We start from the raw sequence: 17,527 nt of genomic DNA, 5'->3' as shown, positions 1-17,527 counted from the left end.
CTGCTATTAATTCTAGTGTAGTTTTATTTCAGTTATTTTATTGTTCACCTGTGTTTGTTTGTTCTTTAATTCTTCTAGGTCTTTTTAAACATTTCTTGCATCTTCTCAATCTTTGCCTCCAATCTTTTTCCAAGGTCCTGGATCATCTTCACTAACATTATTCTGAATTCTCTTTCTGGAAGATTGCCTATCTCCGTTTCATTTAGTTGTTTTTCTGGGGTTTTATCTTGTTCCTTCATCTGGTTCATAGCCCTCTGCCTTTTCATCTTGTCTGTCTTTCTGTGAATGTGGTTTTTGTTCCACAGGCTGCAGCATTGTACTTCTTCTTGCTTTTGCTGTCTGCCCTCTTGTGGATGAGGTTATCTAAGAGGCTTTTGCAAGTTTCCTGATGGGAAGGACTGGTGGTAGGTAGAGCTGGCTGTTGCTCTGGTGGGTAGAGCTCAGTAAAACTTTAATCCATTCGTCTGCTGATGGGTGGGGCTTGGTTCCCTCCCTGTTGGTTGTTTGGCCTGTGGTGACCCAACACTAGAGCCTATGTGGGCTATTTGTTGGGGCTAATGGCCAACTCTGGGAGGGCTCACGCCATTGAGTACTTCCCAGAACTTCTGCTGCCAGTGTCCTTGTCCTCACAGTGAGACCCAGCCACCCCCCGCTTCTGCAGGGGACTCCTACACTAGCAGGTAGTTCTGGTTCAGTCTCCTATGGTGTTACCGCTCCTTCTTCTGGGTCCCTTTGCACATACTACTGTGTGTGTGCCCTCCAAGAGTGGAGTCTCTGTTTCCCTTGGTCCTGTCGAAGTACTGCAATCAAACCCCGCTAGCCTTCAAAGTCTGATTCTCTTGGAATTCCTCCTCCCGTTGCCAGACCCCCAGGTTGGGAAGCCTGATGTGGGGCTCAGAACGTTCACTGCAGTGGGTGGACTTCTGTGGTATAAGTGTTCTCCAGTTTGTGAGTCACCCACCCAGCAGTTATGGGATTTGATTTTATTTTGATTTCAACCCTCCTACCATCTCATTGTGCCTTCTCCTTTGTCTTTAGATGTGGGGTATCTTTTCTGGTGAGTTCCTGTTTGTTCCTGTTGATGATTGTTCAGCAGTTAGTTGTGATTCCGGTGCTCTTGCAAGAGGGAGTGAGAGCATGTCCTTCTACTCCACCATCTTAAACCAATCTTTGGAATAAGGAAATTATTAGGGTTTGTTTTACTGTTGAAACAGCCCAATCATGATCATTTTATGCTATTGTTTTTTTCACCTAGCCCTCTTAAACCCTACTCCTTGTTTTATCTGAGAGATATTATAGGATAGTGGCTTAGAGAGTGATATTTGGAGGAAGACAGACCTGTGTTGTAATCTCCGCTCTGTTAGTTATGAGCTCTGTGATCATGGAGCATGTTAGTTACTTCTCTGTACCTCAGCTTCCCCATGTATAAAATGAGAATAATAGTAGTACCTGTGTTGTATAGTTCTTGTGAAGATTGAGTAATTGAAAAAATGAAAACACAAAGCATAGTGCCTGACATATATTAAGTGCTTTATAATGACAGCTTTTATTATATCTAAGCTGTAGTATATGAAGTAACTCGGATTGTATTACAAACATGCAGTCATGACAGATTCTGTATGAGTTAGTTCAGCGATAACAAGAACATTGAAGATATTGACATACAGAGCAATATTTTAGTTTCTTGTACATTACTACATTTTCATTATATCTTATCCAAAATTCATGTTGATAACTTTCCTAAAGATCTAAAATCCCTGTGTCTTTTCTTCCCAGATTCAACTGAGATCTCCTAAGCCAGTGGGGATTTTACAAAGAGAGCAACACAAACCACTGACCCTAGTCAGTTGATTTGCATTTGCTAAAGTTTCAATTGACATTTTCAGATAGGTTTCAGGGTATCACATCCAAGGAGGAAAAAGCCTTTTGGTCGCAGGTCTTCGATTTTTCAGCTCCTGGGAGAACTTGAGAAAAAAAAAATTTGCATTTTAGCTTGGATTTCACCAAGTCCTAGAGAACATCAAGTTTTCCCTGAAGGAGAGTTATTTTTCCTTGAGAACTGTCTTCACTATGTCATGGGATATACATTCACTTTTCACCATTAGAAACCAGTAATAGGAATGGCAAGGACATAAGGGAGCTATTTCTTCAAAACAGTTGGTTTATGTATTCTAAAACTCTGTAAAAAAAGAATAGGAAGGCCTTGGAGACGAGACTTCACCCCCTTCAGAAAATGACACCACATGGAATGCTGAATACATCTTTCTCTCTGCATGAGATGATATTAGTGGCCTAGAAATAGAACTTGGTAAAATGAATCTCACAGTCATAAATAGACAACTGAAGGTTTGGAAGTGCAGGGAGGGGATTTAATCATGAAAACGTTCTTTTAATTTTAACGGTTTTTCATAGCAAAGCCACTGAGGAGCTTAGAAAGAGGACTAATTAAAACAGAGGGACAGAGGGTGAAATAGATGATTCTTGTACTGAGGCTGCTGCAGTGCGGGAAAAGTGCATTGGCATATTTGCTTCTCAAGAAAATTGTGGAGCTGCTCTTATGAACCACAACCCGGGTCAGCCCTACATGGTAGGACGATTTGTTAGAATGTGTATTCCAGTTAGAACAGTGCTGCTTAGAATTGGACCATGGGGGTGGCAAACAGAGTAAGACAGCACTTAATAGACTGTCTGATAAGCTGTGTCTGCTTTTGATTTGGCTGCTTTGAAACAGCACATGGATCTGGGTTTATTGTGAACTTTGCAGATGACTGAACCAGAGTATTGACCAAAATTTGGTGCTGGCAGCCTACAAAAATTCAGCAGTGTCATTTAGTAGTTAAGAGCACAGGCTCTGGAGTTAAATCTGCCTGGGTTTTAGTTTCTCCCTTCTTCTTTGCTTCCCTCCCTCCCGTGTTTACTGAGTGCTAGGTAATATATAGGCACCATGCTAGGCTGTGGAGATGAAATGTGGAACAATACTAGATATGGTTCTTGTCCCTTTAAAGTTTAGCATCTAGTTAGGGAATAGACAACAACAAAATACAAATTGTAGGAATTACTGTGAAAGAAACAAACAAGGTTTGGTGATAGCGGTGAATAGGGAGTGTATAATCAGGTAGTGTGGTAAACTTTACTACCTACTCACTGTGTTAACTTACCCTCTCTTAACCTAAAATTATCTCACCTGTAAACTAAGGGTAACAATAGTACCTTCTTTATGGAGTTTTTGTGAAGATTAAATGAAGTAATGTGTAGGCAGGGCTTATTAGATCAGTTCTTGGCATTGAGTACAACCATTGCTACTGCTATTAGAAAGAAGGCCTAGTGGCACTAAACGTTCTCTTTTCCAAACTAATATCCCAGGTCCTTTGGGCATTCTTCACCTAAAATGCTTCCCTGATCTCTTGCTGTTTTGGTTCTTCTTTCCAGACACCGATGCTGGGGTTTTGAGTAATCTCTCCATAATCTCATAAACTAGCACTGGGAGAGGACTCAGCTGAGGTTCTGAGAGTTGGTTGCTAGTGGCAAAGTTGAAGTGCAAACAAATTGGCAAGGGATGAGGGGGCTGAGGCAGAATAGCTAGTGAGATATTCAGTGTTCAGTACTTCCACTAGTCACCTTTCAGTGTCCCTCATTTGATCAGTGGATGTATTCCTTTCCAAGTTCAACCAAGATTATCTCTCCCTACTGAAATCTACTTACATAGGAGCTGCTACATTTAATTACAGTGATGCATAAATGAATAAATTGGCCTACAATGTGGGTTTAAACTGGCTTACCACACCCCAGGCCCTATCCCAATGTTGGCTTTAGGTGCCAAGTGACCCTGGAGTGGGGATATATTAGCTATGTGAGTAGCAATATTTGCTGGCTTCAGTAAGTTTTTCCTATAGGAAAACCTGATAAGCTCACTTCTATGTCTTTATTCCAAGTGGGAGAAATAGCCAGTAAAATAGAAAACAGAATAATCATGGCAATGGGGGAAAACTGACTATGCAGAAGTACATGGAAAGGAAAAACATATCTGGAAATTTGTAGTGGACCACAATCTTACTATGTATTGAATGTTTTAGAAGCCACATAATGCTGTTAGCAGGTTTCAGTTTCTTCCTCAATAAAATAAGACTAATAACAATCACTTCACAGGATTGTTGGGAGGATTAAATGAGTTAATAAATGAATGGTGCTTGGAGCAATTCCTTTCACAGTGTAACATTGAGAAAGTGTTATCGTCCTAGTATGAGAATAAGTCTGCTTATTAAAATCCCTGATCTAGATCAAGAGAGATGATAAAGTCTATTATACTTGGTGTTGGCTAGGCCTCAGTTAGTTACCTGGGTCCAGTTCTTGGTGCAATGTAGACATGTTTTACTTGTACCGTTGAGTATTTTTTTACTATTAAGCTCCATATTTGTTCAGATTTCACCATTTTTTAAAGTGGTAAATCTATATTACATAAAATTTACCGTTTTAACCATTAGTAAGTGTACACTTCAGTGACATAAAGGATATTCACATTGTTGGGCAACCATCACCACCATCCATCTCCAGAACTTTCTCATCTTCGAAAAGTGAAACTCTGTACCCATTAAAAAATAGCTCCCCATTCCCTGCTCCCTACAGCTCCCGGCAACTACCGTTCTGCTTTCTGTATCTATGAATTTGATTACTCTAGGTACCTCATATAAGTGATATAATAAAATATTTGTCCTGTTGTCTCTGGTATATTTCTCTTACCTTAATGTTTTCAAAGTTCATCCGTGTTGTAACATGTGTTAGAATTTCCTTCCTTATTAAGGCTGATTAATGTTCCATTGTATGGATATACCACATTTTGTTCATCCACTCATCTGTTGATGAACATATGGGTTATTTCCACCTTTTGGTTATTGTGAATAATGCTCCTATGAACATGGGTGTACAAATATATCTTTGAATCCCTACTTTAAATTCTTTCGGGTATACACCCAGAGGTGGAATTGCTGGATCATGTGGTAATTCTGTGCTAAATTTTTTGAGGAACTGCTATACAGTTTTCCACAGTGGCTGTACCATTTTACACCCTTACCAGTAATGCATAGGGTTCCAATTTCTCTCCACTGAGTAGTTTGGAGACTTTCACATTAGTTGCTAACACTTAACAATTAGGAGATTTCACATCTGTCAACACTATTTTCCTTCATGTAAAAGGCTAGGGAGAGGGGGTGTTATTTGCTTTAATTTCAGATTGAGGGTCTAGGGGACTGCACCAATGCTAAGGAGTAGAGCTTCTAGAGAGGTCAATCTAGACTCAATCTGAAACACCTGTGGCAAAGTGGGCTGCCTTGGAAAGTAGAGAGTTCCCAGTCATCTCTTGGAACCCTATCTGTCAGGAACATTGTAGAGGAGATTGGTGAGCTGAGTGAAAGATTGAAATAAAAGACCTCTTTGGACTTATCCACATCAAATATTCCACCATATTAAGCACTACAATTAAGCAACAAGAGTGATTGCCATAAACACCTTAGAACATCATGACTTTATAATCACTATACTCCTAACCATAGGATATTTGTATTTTAATAGCTGCTGTAGCCTCAAATAAACCCCCCAATAATGAACCTATCTCTAAAGGAAGAGTTTTTAGGTATTAGTATCAGGGCATCAGAGGAATATTTTGTCTGCCTTAGCCCATTACTTATTTTGGCTATAAGTTCTGGTTGCAGGAGCTTATATGAAACCTATCTGAAAATTCCAGGTTAAATTTGGAATCTGTGTTCTCCACTTCCTCTGCTTCCTTTGCTTCTCCATGAATAGCTTTCCTACAGTGATGGATGGTCCCTATTTTTAATGGACTTGTAAAGATGGGAAGCATGATTGGCTGAGAGGGATTTGAGATAGAATTTCTTGAGTATGTTTATATTAGTACAAAGGGGATAAGAAATCCTCTCCAGCATCTGTAGGATGAGAAATTGGTCCATTTCCCCCCATGGCAATGGAACAGCTCATTAACATCCATCCATAAATTGAGGGCATCTTGTTGCTTATTCCAAAGTCTTTGACTTCTGCATACTTAATGAGAAATTTAATCTAGCAGTCCTTCACTAGATATGTGAAGAGTTAATGATCCATTCTTGACAACAGGGATCCTCCAGGACTTTATGAGCCTTGGAATCAATAGCTCTCATAACATTAGAAAAATTGACATTCTTTGGCCAGAGGTTAACACTGGTCAATGCTACCATGCATGAAAGGAGATTAGAGAATGAGACGGGGAGAGAGAGGAGAATAGACATAAAATTCTCATTGCTTGTGATCTCAGGGAATCTGAGCAATGTATGCACTAACCCTGCAGTTCCCTCCTGCCCTTCTGCCCTTCTGCAAGGGTCTGGAACAGTGGCAATAAGAAGTGTCCTGAGTATTCTTAGAAAGTAAGATGTAGGGTGCCCTCAGCCCATGGGGCACATGAATACAGGAGATGGTGACCAGAGAAAGCATAATACTTCATGAACCCAGGAAGGACCCTGCCTTTTCCATTATAAGTGGCTTGAGGTCAACGACACTCACAACTCTTTTTCATTTCTATTTCCCAATAGGCAGTAGAAAGTAGTTTTAAGAATACCAACTCCAGAGATAACCTGGGTTTCAGTGTCAGCTCTGCCAATTACTATCTGTATGCTCTCATCTAATTCCTTAACCTTTTCAGATTTTAATTTACTCATCTATTAATGGGGGAAGTCATAACAGCACAAGCCACATATGATTGTTTTGAGTATTAAATGTGATAATGCACATAACAAACAACCAGATGTCGGATAAGGAGAAAAGAATATGCCAATAATATTTCCTGCCAATAGTATATATACAATAAATATCTAACTGCTCTGCTTACCACAGAGTTGACCTTAAAGGAGCCTAGGTAGTATGATTAAAAATTATTGGGTGAGTCCCTTACATGAAATATTTCCTTCATTCCCTTTCATGGCATCTGAAATTTCATTTAAGATTTAATTTACTTGTCTATGGAAGACTTTCTAGTCTTCAGGAGTGTCTTGCAAAAATGGAAAGAAAAAAAAGGGAGGAAAGAACCTCTGTGAAAGGGAATACTGTAAGCCATTACTAGACAATTCGGCAATTAATAGACAATTCTTATTGAGAGTTCATTGACAGCCAGCTGGCACTAGCTTTTTGAGGACAACATCTAGGTTAAGTGTAGGATGAATCAGGAGTACCAGGAAAGGGGCAAGGGAAACTAAAAGAGAAGTGAGGGGTGTTACTAAAAACCAATATTGCCAATGGTACAATTTGCCCAGTAGTTCATCAGGAGTTCAGGATACTTAGCAAAGGTGGTAATTTTGGTAGGGATCAAACTAAACAACAAACTGTGTATAAGCAAAGGATACAACTTCCGACCCTGTGTCTATTTCTTGGCTGAGATGAACTAACCTCTCAGTGTCTGTTTCCCTGTCTCTGTGACGCTGGTCTGCATCAGGCCATCTACCAAGTTGCCAACTTGTGTTGCTAGCTGGTACCGAAAATAGTGTCTTTTCATGTTTCTCCCTCTGGACAAAGAAGGAGGTAATGGTCCCAGGACCACATTGCACAGCCCAAGACTCAGTCTATAATTAGGCTGCCTGAGGGCTTCACCTCATAGGGTGTCTTTCTGTGAATGTTTTTGTCCTTTATTTCTTCCCCAGTTTTCCATTGTCTGCCTACTGGCAGCTGGCATTCCAAGTCCCTCTGAACCCAATTCAGTTCCCTTCAGATGAAGATCAAGTAGTTTGAGCCATTTAAGTTCTCAGCAATTTTTTCCTACTACTTTCTGTTCCCTCACCACACTCTCATACACAACTCTGGGTGTGGTGTGATTAGCACTTTCTAGTTCTTGGTTGGTAATAGGGCCAGGACTTCCCTGGAGGTCCAGTGGTTAAGACTCCATGCTTCCACTGCAGTAGGCGTGGGTTTGATCCCTAGTCAGGGAACTAAGGTCCCACATGCTGCACGGTGTCCCCCCCCAAAAAAAAAGTCCACAGGGCTATTGGTTTCTGATCATATAGTCTACCAGCAATTTAAGTAGCCACAACTGTATAGACATTAGTGCTGCTTGGCTGTTAACTATGGTATGAAGACCTAAGTGCTTGGAAATTGCCATAGTCAAGCTTGATGATGATTGACAGCATCTGAAATTTATCTTGCTTCTACCAGCATTTACATTATAAGTCCTTTATCAACAAATAAGAAAAGAAAATCAGTTTTTAAAATTCATTTTAAGAGTCACAAAGACTAAAGGGTGATTTTGGCTCTATAATGCTGGCATGGTAACTCCTGATACTACATAAGACCCATCCAGTAGATAATAAATGAAACATGACTTAGGTCTTTTATGATGCCACATGTCTATGTGTTGTGCTGAAGAGGATTCTAGAGTGGTAGTCTCCAAAATGGCATGCTGGAAGAAAATATTAGAAATTCTAGTGTTATCTTAACTTTCATTATATGAAAGGAATTAGGATGTGTTTACATTTGATATTCAGATCGACATTTGTACCCTTATTTAGTATATATGTTAGAGGGTTTCATTCCACCTGATTCACAAGATATCCTGAGGGAGGGTAAGAATTTCACAACTAGAAACTCACTGATCTGCCTTCAGAACATTGCAATACATTGCAGTTTATGTATTCCAGATCAGTGAATTTATGAATTATATTATCTGATTTTAATTAAATAAACTCACAAAATGAACACTTGGCTTAATAAATATTTCTTCGAAGCAACTGTGGATTGAAGATCATACTCATCATGTAAGCACAGATGAACAACAATAAAATGGCAGAGCTGGCACCTCTCCTGTTTTGCGGTATGAGCTATTCATCAGCTATTGAATTATCAGGTAAAAACAGTGGTGATCTAATTAATTTAGAAAAGCAGTTTTCCAAGCAAAACAAAACAAAATTATTGAGAAGACAATTTAAAAAAAACTCTTTATGTCCATTATTATTATTGATTATATCTCATCCTAAGCGTATATTTTACCTTGAGATATTAGTGAATTATAATGGATTATGTACACAATTTAGAGATAAGTAAATTTACATATATTTAGATATTTTCTCCAAAAATTTTTTGTAATGTGGTACATGATCTCTGCCCTTATGCTAGGTATAGCTCTGGTTAGATTATTGGGGGCTTAATCCTAAGGATAATTTGGGATAGAGAAATTCTTATTTCTCCATACCTTCTCTCCTTCTATTCCTTAGCCTTCACTCTACTTCTTCCCTCTCTGATTGTTTCCCCAGTTCCTTAAATCCAAATCATTCCAATATTCCTATACCTACCTCCACCTGTACTGTCAAGTCAGTAATTCTCTCTATATATAATCAGTTATGTTTACTCACTGAAAACTCTCATAGCAGATTTATAGCCTGGCTCTTGACACTAATATTTCTCTTCAAAGAGACACTGCCCCTCTTTCCTAGAACATAATCAGATTTTTAAATAATCCTATAAAATAGTCACTTCTTAAACTAAGAATTAGGTCAAGTTGTTTTGCTAGTCTAGATTGTATTTGCTGAATAGAAAGATATTTGTTCTTGTGGGCTCACTGTATAATTTTTTTAAAGGAGTCTAGTCAAATTCAAGCAATGGCACAATCACGTCAATGAATAGTGACACTGTTAACAGTAAAGGCAGTAATCATGCAATTACTTGCATTCCAAAGGACTCCGAAGTGCTCTCCAAATAACAGATATCATAGTTTGGTTGTACATGAATTAGGACTTTTTTAGTTGTGTGTAAGAAAGGAAATAACTCAAAGTGGTTTTGGAAGAAAAATTGACTCATGTAAGTAAACAATCCAGAGAGATATTTAGCATCAGGCATGGCTGGATCAAAGTATTACAGCCAGGTCATTAGGAATCTGTTTCTATCACGTGGTTCTGCTTTTCTCTAATTCGGTGTTATTCTCAGTCAAGATGGATACTGACAGCTCTAGATTTACATCCTATTAGCTTAGCAGTCCTAGTAGGAAAACTCTCTTTTCTAATAATTTCAGTTAATGTCTTGAGATTTACTCTTATTCACCAGGACTGAGTCACCTGCTTTTCTGTGAAGTCAGGGGGATGGGGTCAGCCACATGAACTGAGAGTGGTGAAGGAGTTGTTTTCCAAAGGAGATTTAGGGTATTATCAAAGGAAGGCACAGTGGCCTACCAAAAGCAAAGATTTAACTTTCTTATTGTGGCATCTCTTGGGCTGAATGTAACTCCTTTGGGGTTGGTCAATTGCTTTCATTATTCAGATGGTCCTGTTTCCTGTGAGATTCTGAGCTTTTGTTGAAAATAGAGCCTTGCTCTTCTTGCTTCCATTGCGTCCTAGACAACAAAAACAATGAGTATGAAACAATAAAACATCTTGAGCTTGTCTTGCATTCATTCTGTACTCCTCATTATCTTACTCTTTACAAGATAAATATTAAAGGAAAGAGTTTATTTGGCAGAATGGAGGATGAGTTCTAAGATTATCACTGTGGCAACTATATAGTATCCTAAGGAGTCAAGGACTTAATTTTTTTTCTTGAATATATAGAGGCTCATCAGACCCATGAGATCTGTAGTCATGCCTGGAAAAAAAAAATTATGGGAAGACAATACTCTCCTATGTTGCCTTGGAGACAAAAAAATATTATTTTTACCATCTCTCCAGAAATTCCCCATCTCTTCTCCCACCCCACACATTACAGTAGGTCCTCTTACAACTAGGGACAGGAAATACATTCTAAATTCTAGAAGATCAGCTAGCATTGCAGAAATAGGCCAAGCTTTAATAGCCCAGTCAGTGGGTTTTTTAAATCAGCTTTAATAGTAAAGATTTTCCTGTCATTCAGTAGGATCCAGTCAAAGAAATGCTGAATGGGGTTGATGCCATGTAATTGACAAGAAGGTCCCCATGCCCTGGTATATTAGTGAACAACTGTCTCGGGCTTTCCAACTAGTCACCAGTAAAAGAAGTGAGCATTGGGGGAGGGAAATCATTACCAATGTTTTCACAGTCATTTAGTCCAGATTGAACATACTATGATACAAGTGTTAAGGTATCATGAAAACAGAATTATTGACAACCTCAGCAGTGACTGAAGCGTGCACAGGATGCTGAACACTGCTCCTTTGGCTGACATTTTGCAAACAGCCTGAACTGGGTGCAGGAAAGAGGAAGAAGGGTCAGGAGATGAGATTATCATCACAAGGATTTTTTTCTTCCTGTTCAAGCTGTCACCTGTTAATTGTATTCAGCTCTCGTCACTGTTGGTAAAGGAGGGTGACTGGAATTATGAATATGAAACCTTCCAGCTTTTAATTCATTTGTAACCAATGACTGATTGACTAGCACAACTGGGTTTGCATTTTAAATAGCTTTTTGGCATCCTTCCACCACCTAATACAATACAGATAATTCCCTGACAGCGTGCCAGAGATAATGCAATTACCATTGAGTTTCCTTAGACATGTTTTATATTATCTACTTAAAAGAATCCTATTTCCTTGCTGTAATCTAATCTAACTTGGACCTGACTATCTTAAATGAGACAGATAGTTTAAAGACAAAAGGATAAACTGGGGATGGGCTAAGGTGCTTGCTTCCTTTGCCTCCCCTGTGAGACCACATCTTCTATGTAATCTGTGTCAATAAAGAGGCCACAGCCCCCAGCTCTGCATCCTCATATCCCTAGGGACATCGGTGGTGGATTCAGGATATTCCCATGGATGTTTCCAGTTACATACTCATAGGAAGAGATCTTAAGGCAACATTTAGTTCATTTCCCTCCCTCTAGGAAGAACTACATTGGGACTATTCCAGGAGACCCTGTTAAAAACTGCTTGAAATAAGAACCTGCTGTATAAAAAAATAAATAAAAGAAAATTCAAATATTCAAAAAAAGATCCTGCTGTATAAAAAATAAATAAAATTAAACAAAGAAAAAAAAAAGAAAACTGCTTGAGCCAGGTCCTTCGGCCTTTCTCTGCCCTACCCAATAATCCACAGCAGTGCCTATTACCCTTTTCTCTCAGGAAGTTCTTCTTTACATCTGGTCTAAGTTACTGACAGTGTAACTTCGTGCTCATTCTTCCTTAACGGAGATTTACGATACCGTCTTCCTCTTCATGTAGCGATGCCTTACCGTTCCTAGAAACCAGTCAAATCACTCTTTGGTCTTCCCTGATAAAATTGTTCCATTTCCTTTATTTTTTTTTCTTTTAGGCCTCAGTTTTGAATATCTGTTAATTAGCTATCTGCTCTCCTTGGCCGCCACTTAGGTCTCCACATGTGCTGAATTTGTGGAGCCCAGACCTGGTCCCTATTGTTACAACCAGAATAGGTGTGGACTGGGACTGCTGGGCAGTAAGGGATAAATAGTCTGACTAAGAAAAATGCCAGGAGAGACGTGGCCCACAAAGTGAAATCGTGCAACTCCGTGTTTTAGGTAACACCAAATGAGCTTGGAGAACTGCATTATTTATATGATGAATAATGAAAATAATTACATATCTTCCACATTCTTTCAGAAAAAATAGTTTAGCCACACACAGCAGAGATGTTTATGTTTCCCCTCACTCATATGTCACCTCAATGTCAGGCAAGCTCTCACATTGCTCACATAAAACAATTCCAGTGGTTTCCATTCCCAGGCAGGTGAGAGTTTAATGGAGGGGATCCATGTTGCACTTCCCACCCATTTTATTTTCATTAAGCAAGTGGGCAGACTCTAATTCAGCCATGAAAACAATGTCTGGCTCATAGCTCTCAGGAATGTATTCCTTTCTAACTGGCCATTTATTTGTTTAACAAACACATATTGTACTTCTTATGTGCCAGGCAGTGTTCTAAGCACTTTACAAATATTAATTCATGTAATTTTCATGACAATCCCAGGAGCTAGTTACTAACAATAACCTTGTTTTACACATAAGGAATGTGTGGTACAGAGTTAATATATAACTTGAGGTCACACCATGAATAAGTGGCAGGACAGAGATTTAAACCCAGGCAGTTTGATTCCAGAACCTGCCTGCTTACCTACTATCTCTTTCTGCCTTTTTGACTTTCTTCTCCATTCCACCCTCCAAACCTCATCCTTTTTCCAAGATGGGACTTTGATCTCTCCTAAACTCTCATTTTTCCAGTAATTTTCTCAGGTACATTATGTATGTACATAGTGCATGATTTGGGGAGAGAGATGGCCAAGAGAAATCGCCCTGCCTAGATGATAAGCTCTCTTTTACTTTGTGCATTTTGTTCCTGTGCTTTTTTGCCACCTGCATTATGATGAAAGTTTTCTTTCCAGATGCTTAATCAATTACTTTCTCAATGGTAAAAACAGAAAAACTGGTGAGAAATTTTGGTGATTCTCTTAATTTCTCAGATGTCTGTGATTCACACAGGCGGAGAGTCCTGCATTTTGCTCTTTCTTCCTCTATTACCTGCAGTGTCTATTAACTTGAGGTGAAACAAAATGCCCTAGATCACCTCCAACAGAATCATGGGGAGTGGGAGATCTTGTAAAAGGACGGATTCCTGGGCTTTACTTGACCCACTGAATTAGAAATTTAGGAAGGCGATCCAGGAATAGCACATATTAGCACACATATTAGCAAGCTCCCCCTTCAGTGATTTCGATGCATACCTAAGGTTGAGGTCTACTACCCCAAGAAGCTTTGTGAGTGGCCAGCCTGCAGAATTAATGTGGAGCTTTTGAGAAAATGCAAATACCCTGGCTCCACTGCTGGAGAGTTTATGCAGTGGTGTGCTGGCTAATGTTTAACAACCATCTCTCTAAAAGAAAAAAAAAATCTGATTTGTGGCATTTGCCAATTTCCATGGTGTAAATATTCCCACCAGGATTTATTTCCAGCTGCATCTGTGAGGGCACTGACCTCAGAGTTGGGAAGACGTGCACAATCGGTTCTTGCAAGCCAGTGCAAGCTGGCATCTGCACATGGATGGGTGAATGTGAGAGGGTGTGAGTAGGAAGTTGGTGGGTAACATAAGAAGGCGGAGGCTATTAAATACAGTTAGTATATGGCAGAGCTCGATTTAAACCCAGCTCTTTCTCACTCCAAAGTCCATGCCTTTAACCCTGCCATTTTCTATGCCTTTGTGCACACTATAGCCAGTTTCAGGAATATTCTTTCCTTCCAGCTCTGTCTATGAAAATTCCACCCATCCTTCAAGGCCCAGTTCAGCTGCAGCCACCTCCTTGAAGCCTTCCCTGTATCATTTCCCCACTCCCAGCAGATGTGTCCTCCCCTGTTGCTATGGGATGGGTAATGGAGAGACATCTTTATTGGAGGCATGCTCTTTCAGTAGACCCACCCTGATTAAACAGAGCAGCATGGTGCAGGAAAGCAATGGGGCATAGTGACAAGAGCATGGGGTTTTGGAGCTAGACATAGATGAATTCAAACCCCAGCTCCAATATTAGTCACCCTTCTAAGCCTCATTTATATAGATGTAACATGGGAATAAGAGTGACCCTGAAGGATCATTATAAATATTAGTAATAATTTATGGGAAGCACTTACAAATTGTGGCTACTATTATTCATATAATAGTATATATAATAGTATTATTCATGTATTTGCCCTATTACCAACAAATGCTACTCCTGACTTTGCATCATCAATTATTTGATACCAGAGGCACAGACTACAGTGTAGCTTTCCCTTTATCAACCGTGAATACCACTCTCCAACACACCAAACAAAAAGAATAGTATTTGAGATTGTCTTTGGTGACTCTCAGCCTCGCCCTGAGCTGTGGTCAGGGCTGCCAATCCATGCAAAAGCTATGTCCTTTGTTGCCCTGCACCTGTAAATGGCTGGCTTGACTGATACCCATCTCTCCCCTCCTGCCTCACCTTCTTTATGGCTTTCAGGGCTATGAGTGAGTCAGGAGGGATAAAGTTGGGGTTGCGATGGAGCCCATGTACTACAGTATCAGTGTATCAAAACTCACTCTCCATGCACTGCTTGAGTGGCAACCAGGCTCAGTGGGCTGATGAAGTGATGAAGTGGTTGTCGAAGAAACAGCCGATACCAATCCATCAAGTCAGCCTTTGGCCTACAGACGGGAGAGAGCCAAATGTGTCTGGAGTTCACAAGCCTAGGCCTGGATCCTACAGGATGATTGCTGCCAGGCTGGTGTGCTGGAGAATATCCAACTCTACACAACTCTGTGGTGTCTAAAGACTTTCTGGAATGTTCTTTTTTAAACTAAAGGCATTATTGAAGGCTGATTTCAAAGTGTAATGATTGTGAGTGGGGCCACTATCTGATATGGACACCTGTGCAGAAATCAGATTATCAGTTTAGTCAGTCATTCAGTAACGCTGAGTGAGATTCAGGCAAGTGAGGTTTACAATTGTGGCCAGGATGGGCTGATTCACTATCAGAACTGGGCAGGGGTTAACAGAGCACTTGAATAGTAGGGTGTGAGAGGAGAGGGAATATTGGAGTAGTTTTGAAAGTAAACTTAGCCATTCAGAAATGGGAGTTTTGTGGCTTAGGAACAAATTCGCCAGACTTTGCCATCTTGCTCAGGCCGATGCTGGGTCCCAGACTTAAAGCAGCTCCCTGAATTGCCAAGCAGCAAATGACTTCACTCACTGTTATCCTGCACTGAGAAACAGTAGATAGTGCAGTGACGATACCTGGACATACTTGTATGCACTTGCTGACAGCCCAGGGGCTCCGGTTGCAGAGCTATATTTCAACAGCCTTTTTCACTGCTCACTCTCCCTACCTGTGGATGCAGGGATCCTGGGGAGTCTCAATCTGTCAGAAGTAAGGATTTGAATAACAATGAGGGGAGCCAGTGCTGGTTGCATTTCTTGGAAGAGTCCTAGTTGAGGAGAGGGGTAGCCAGTGAGGACAAGGGCCCAGGATCACGATTGGCTTTGGTCTGACTTCTTCCCAGCCATACACAGACGTTCAAAGGCACCATTTTTATTTTAATTGTAACCCAGTGAATTCTGTAAGGGATGTGGGGTTTTTTTCCATATAATTATAATTTTGTCTCAAGATCTGGTTAGCTGGGAATTATCTCAGAAGAAAATTTCAAATCAATTTATGAAAACCAAGCAACCACACTCAGTCTTTCCTCACTGACTTCCTAATAAAGACAAAACACCAGACACCCAAACCCTCTATGAGATGAGTGATGCTTGACATTTATGCCAAAGAAGGTGTCCCCTCTAGGGGAAAAAGTACCTCCACAAGGATTCAACATCATTAATCCTCATTCAGCCCACTAATTATCTTGTCCACTCCTATCCAGTCTCTCGAGGGATGATGTTTTGTTTCTTTTGTCCCTCCTGTTGCAAATGCTAGGCCATTTATTTCCACTCCATAAATATTTACTGAGTGCCTATTATGTATCAGGCACCATGCCAGGCATTGAGGCTGAAAATATAAATAATTACAATAGTTACCGCTTGCTGAGTACTGAATATGTACCAGCTACTTTAGATGGGTTTTCTCTTAAGTCCTCCCAGTTACTCTAGTAGATAGGTACTATTATTGTTCCCATTTTACAGATGAGCAACCTGATACACCTGCGGTTAAGCAACTTGTTCATGGTCACAAGTGGTAGAAGTAAAACTTTAAACCTAGTTTTCTCTGGTTCAACAGTGAAAGCTTTTATTCTATCATGTATATTACTGTGATAAGGTCTTTACCTTATCTCATGTGATACTCATAAAAACCCTGTAAGGTAAGCATTATTATTCCCAGTTTACAGATAAGGGGACTGAGACTGAGAGGGATTATTTAACTTGCCTGGGTTCATATGAGGAAGAAGTGGTGGGGACAAGATTTAAGCCTTGGTAGTCAGACTCCAGAGCACATGTACTTAAACTGCTATGTTCTGTTGCCTCCCTGAAAGCAATCTTTGATTATTACATGAAGACAAAGAGGTCAAGAAGACATATCAGTGGCAATAAGATAAGGAAAACTAGAACTAGAAGCCCAGGAGATAACTTAGAATTGGCAGGTATTTTAATTCAGGTGGACCAATGGAATACCAGCAAGATTACGAGGAGCAAAAAAAACAGGTAACTTAGGTTCAGGTACAGGAGATGAAGCCTAGAAATGTCAGCTAAGGCAGGCAGTAGCACAAATGCATTCAGCAAAGGGGTCATATCTGTTTTTTTCACAGAAGTCTGGAGATTTGCACCCTAGTCTGAGCCCTACTGTCACCTCCCTGGGTGATAGTGGGCAAGTTAGGTCTCTTTGAGCTTCAGTCTTTTCATCAGTAAAATCCAAATTAGAGTCCCTGCTCTGTCTATCTTACAGGGATAGTGTGAGGATAAAAGAAAATAATAGACACAAAGACTGTTCGAATGTTTTCATTTCTATTAAATTCATTTTTGGAGTAATTAGGTACATTTTTCTATGTCTTTGCATCATGTAGGCACCACCTGAATTTGACTCTTGGTGATTAACTGATTCCAAATGAACCTTCCAATTGCTTTTATTTTATTTTATTTTATTTTT

At 39.9% G+C, this 17,527-nt stretch overlaps 1 non-coding gene across 1 annotated transcript in view; it reads left to right on the top strand.

Moving 5' to 3' along the window:
- Positions 1 to 17,527, top strand: part of LOC131748049 (uncharacterized) — a 476,773-nt gene that overhangs the window by 173,451 nt on the left and 285,795 nt on the right. The gene's annotated exons all lie outside the window — the stretch shown is intronic.

This window comes from Kogia breviceps, chromosome X (genome assembly GCF_026419965.1).
Source record: "Kogia breviceps isolate mKogBre1 chromosome X, mKogBre1 haplotype 1, whole genome shotgun sequence".
Lineage (NCBI taxonomy): Eukaryota > Metazoa > Chordata > Mammalia > Artiodactyla > Physeteridae > Kogia > Kogia breviceps.
The sequence above is the reverse complement of the archived record's forward strand: the minus strand, read 5'-3'. Positions and strand labels throughout refer to the sequence as shown.